Raw genomic sequence first — 5,201 nt, forward strand, 5'->3', positions numbered from 1 at the left:
GAAACATACAAAGGGGCTTTCAACCTCTATCATGGCTTGATCAAGAGGTGAAAGATGCATGCAATGATATGCAACCTAGACATGTGAGCTAAGTGTGCAACATGAGATGCAAACAAGTAAGCATGCAATAGGCACACAACCTAAGCAAATAAGTATGCAAGACATGGAATAACTATGTAAGCTTAACCATACAAGCATCCAAGGTGCAACATAGACAACATGTTAGGCAACTTAGCCAAGAGAATGTGTGCCAAATGCAAAGCGATTAAAGCATACAACACATGCAATAGGCTAAGTATATGACAACACACAAGGTGAGCATGCAACAACATGCAAACAATGAACTTATACCAATTTGGGTAGCCCTATACTAGGCCCAAAACAGTGGCCAACACACTAAGGAATGAGAGGCAAAACACACACAAACATGCACATGTTAAGGCCTAAACACTTAAGCATATGGAGACAACTTTTAAGCACACTTAAAAGAGGATAAACATGGACACATAGCATGCACAGAAAGCTCTGAAAATCATGTTATAAAGGTGCCAAACCAGGTAAATAAGACAAGCTAAACATGCAACAATGGTCCAAGATTCAAGGAAAGCCTAAGGGGCTTAAACCATGGCTAAGTCAAACAAGCCCCACAAAGCTAAAAGGACTTAAAACAGGTCCAAGGCAGACCTAAACAAAGCTAAGGACGCACCTAGATGGCATATAAGTGGTCCGAACATTCAAGCATATAAAAGAGGCCACACATGGAGCATAAGATGACAACCTTGTAAGGCATTAAAGGGACATCAAATGCAAGCATACAAGCATACCATGAGGACTGAAATGGTGCTATAAGTAGTGCCAAACCACTGAAATGATGCAAGGATGGCATGCTAGAGGGGTCAATGCTCAAGACATACAAGAGAGTTTGTATGGTAGCTATACAATGAAAAGCATGGACGACTCAAATGACCAAAAATAGACCTTTATCATGCTAAAACAAGCATAAAAACTTTACAAAGCTAAGCCAAAAACATGCTAGAAACAAGGCTCAAAGCACAAGGCATGTTAAGGCAAGTCATGGCATTACAAGACACGTATGCTAAGCAAGCATAGTGTGCCTAAGCCAACTCACAACAATGCTATATCATGGCAAGATAGTCATAAAAAACAATTAAGACATGGCCAACATACACTTAAACAAGGTGCTCACTAATGAGGCTAAAATGGCCCTTTTCAAGGACAACAAGGAGAGGGGGAGGCCCTCTCCTTCTTAGGACCTTAAACCACCATCCTCACCACTGAAATCCCTCAATATTTCAGTGGTAAGGAGGCCCAAACAAAGTGGTCCCAGAGCTCACCAACATAGCACAAAAATAGGGCCAAACAAGGCTTAAGAGGGGTCAAACAATCCCAAAGCTCAAAGCAACCTGAAACAACTATTTTAAGCAGGTAAAAATAGAACTTTTATATGTTATATGCAAAGTCTAAAAATAGCTGCAAGATAGTCAAAAAAGCTATGCAAAAATGGAGAATAAAGGGCAAGAACACTCACCCTTGAAGAACACTTCCAAGATCACAAGACCAGTCCTCTTCTTGGATCAAAACCAACTCAAAAAGTCCAAGATCAACCTTCTAATGCCTCAGCAACTAAGGGAAGGTGCAATGGTATGTGTTTGTGTGAAATAGTAAGAACAAACACACACTAAACACTCAAGAGAGGGAGAGATATAGAGATAGAGTATGAACAAACCCTAACCCTAAAACTCAAAGCTCTGAAAAATTTTGTCAACCCTAATGGAGGGAGAAGAGGCTCCCTCTTATAGACAATCCCTCTTGTAAAGCTTTCCATACAAGCTAGCCAAAAGGGAGATCCCTCCATACACGTGTATGGAGGGGAGCAAAGTGTATGCCAGCTAGCACAGCTGGAATAAAAACATCTGCAAAAGCAGATGAACAGTGGTCGGCCAGCCAAAAATGCAATTTGACCAAAATAGATGGCCGGTCGACCATCTAGAGTGCCGGTCGGCCAAACATTTGGCCGATGGCAACAAAACACAGTCGGTGGCCTCAAGCCATGGCCGGTGGAGTGTGGCGATGGCCAACAAGCCATTCCCTGCCCTCCAAAGCAAAAACACAAGTGTTTGGTGCAAAGCCAAACACAAAACAGTCGAGTCGAGAGATCTTGAGGCAAGGCGCATAGTCGAGACCTTCGGGAACTCAAGATGAACACAAACAAGGATGATCACCGAGTGTTCAAACGGTGGCGTCCAAGTCTTGAGGACGGTCAAAAATGGGGTGTCTACAGCCTCATACTCATACCGCTAGTGCTACCCTTGGCACATCATATGATCTACAAGGATACAAGGGTATGTATATGTTGGTATCAACTTTCACTTCGAAGAAAGACTCATTCATAAAACTACCAGTCATGAACATGTGAGTGAGTCAATTATATACATAAATTGAACTATTCAAGTTCAGTCCCCCTCACCCCTGCTTTCTCCCCTTGTTTTGCTGGATTAGGCTTTTACACGCATTATGCATTCTTGCTAAAGTTCCAAGCATCAATTATAAAGGACATGCGATTATGATAGGAAAAGGGTTTTTACAAGATTCAGGATGGAGAAGAATGGTTAAGCTTCTGTCTCTTTATACCAACAATATTAATTGTAGCAATCTAATCCAATCTTCGAGCAAATTACTATACCATAAAGAAAAGGAAAAGTAAAAAAATGGAGGTGCTCATGTACATGTCTGTTACAATTCAGAAAACAGAAATAAAGTTGCAATATTGTCATATAATTAAAGGATACTGTCGAGCTTGTCTGACAGAATCTGGATTCTTGTAGCGGCTAAAGCGCTTGACATACTGCAGCATAGCATGATATGTTACATGAGCATGTTCATTAGTAAGGTAAAACCCCATTGATTATTCAGGAAAGAGGTGAATATTATTCAATTAGGCAAGAAGAACCCAATTTGCAGTATTTCTAATAATTTATAAAACCTCCATTTAATTATGTTAAATATAATAATCTAATAATTCCTTAATCCTCCATTTAACTATGCTAAATCTTGAAATCAAGCCCTCCAACAGTAGCAGCGCTCTAGCAACAAAACCTACACAAGAATAATAAAAATCAAAGAAAAAGATGAAGAAACATTACTACTTTAAGCTTAAACCTGTTGACTAGGCACAAATATTCACTGTTTGAAATATCAAATTGATGGTTGGTTTGGATTCTATGACGTGAAAACTAAAGACACATTGGTTGTAGTTTAAAAAATATAAATCATTCCAGGTGAAAAATTCTGCATACTTGGATCAATCAACACCTATTCCTCTTAAAAATTCTATGACCACATTTGATTACAAAAAATGAAACATGCAAATTGACTTCAATCAACATCTATTCCTCTTAAAAACTGAGCATAACTATGAAGAAATGAAAGCACATACAAACTAACAAAATTTGATAATAGACTGAAGTTAAGGCTGTTGAGCAAAGCTAGACAGAGTGTCCTTTTTCAGTTATGACAAATATATAGCACTAAATCAATTATGAGCTAATCTTGCAGCTGTAAATTATTCAAAAAGATTTGAAAACATCAATTGAGTACTTACAGCTGTTTATGGAGCAGATCAAAATCACTATTGAATGAGCTAATCTTTGGTTCTTCATTGCACCAAAACTGCAGATCAACACCACCCACAAATTATAGTTAGGCATGTATGTCTCCAACAAATCAATACATGAATTTGGAAACTTAGGCCACAACAATAAATAAGACATACCAAAAGTTTGATTAAGACCAGCAAGTATAAAATAATACAATTAATTCTAATTGTTTGTTCCATCACAAACAAGATTTGCAAATACCCCACACCATAAAAACAGCTTCAAATCTAACATGAGATGCACGACACAAATAGCCAATATGACACTATAATATTTAAACTTAGTGATAATTATTTAAACAACTTCAGGTCATGCTTTAAAAAATTAATATCAATTTCTTGATAATTATTTGTTTTGAATTTCAAAGGCAAGATCATGCTCATGAACCAAAAGTGTCAATAGTCTACATTGACCCATAATTAAAATAAGCAAAAAAGATATCACAAAAAAAAAACAAAAAAAAAAAAACAAAACAAAACAAAAAACCTGATCAATCTTGATTTCATTAGCATGACCCTTGAATTAATCGTGTGCCTGTTTAATTAGAAGTAAGGTGTCTAACTGAATATGGTGTGAAACTAGTGTTTTATACATAATGAAAATATGAGAAAGGGAAAATATTTTTTTTTGTTCACAAGTCTCATAAAATCTATCACTCATCTAATTTAATGATCTAAAGTGTTTATTTTATTTGTAGTTCAGTCATAAAAAAATCAAATTGATAATGATATTTTGACATCCAAATTCTAGTTTGAATTTGCAAAATCATTTCAAATTGAGTCAAATCTGATGGATTTGAACCTTATCTGAATCAATTTGAAGCCCTAGCAACCTGAATTGAACTAAAATTCCCTTCAATTAAGTTCCAGACTACGGCGAATTCATGTGTGAAAGGTGTGAACATGTTTCCTGAATTAGTTTTAAAGCTAAGTCAAATTGTTAACAACATTTTCACAGAGAGAGAGAGCATACGGGCAGTAGGACTTGGAGAAGATGATGATGGAGTGGGACGCTGCTATCACCGCCCCTACTCACTGCCGCTATTCACAGTTGCTCTATGCCACCTCGCTGCTCTACGCCGCTGAGTGAGTGAGAGAGAGGCGATTAAGACTGAGTGAGTGCGCGAGAGAGAAAGAAAGAGATGCCATTGAGAGAGATGAGTGACTAAGAGAGATGCGCGACTGAGAGAGATGCTGCCGCTGCATGCCATCACCTCTGTTGCCCTACGCCGTTGAGAGAGAGATGAGCGCGACTGAGACAGAGAGACAACTGAGCGACTGTGAGCAAGAGGGGATAAACAAAAATGGGGGGAAATTTTGGGAATAATTTGTTAGTTAGTTTTTTTTTTTTTTTTTTTTTTTGGCAAATGAGCGAGTTAGAGGTTTTGTATTAAAAGTTTATTTCAATTTTTTAAAATTATTTTTTGAGTTTTTAATCAGTAATTTTTTTATTTTTAGTGAAATTTTTTAATATTTTAATCAATTTTTAATTGATTAAAATATTTAAAAAGTTCGTTAAAATTTT

General features: G+C 37.1%; 1 long non-coding RNA gene across 1 annotated transcript; it reads right to left on the reverse strand.

The window, feature by feature from the left end:
• Positions 1 to 2,762: 2,762 nt before the first annotated feature.
• On the reverse strand, positions 2,763 to 4,972 carry LOC114315603 (uncharacterized). Its single transcript, XR_003647852.2, has 3 exons — positions 4,650 to 4,972; positions 3,623 to 3,690; positions 2,763 to 3,117 (listed from the first exon to the last, which is right to left on the reverse strand). It is a non-coding gene; the product is annotated as an uncharacterized LOC114315603 (long non-coding RNA).
• Positions 4,973 to 5,201: the final 229 nt, after the last annotated feature.

The sequence above is a fragment of the Camellia sinensis genome, chromosome 6 (assembly GCF_055761805.1).
Source record: "Camellia sinensis isolate YWXY chromosome 6, ASM5576180v1, whole genome shotgun sequence".
In the NCBI taxonomy this organism is placed as follows: Eukaryota; Viridiplantae; Streptophyta; class Magnoliopsida; order Ericales; family Theaceae; genus Camellia; species Camellia sinensis.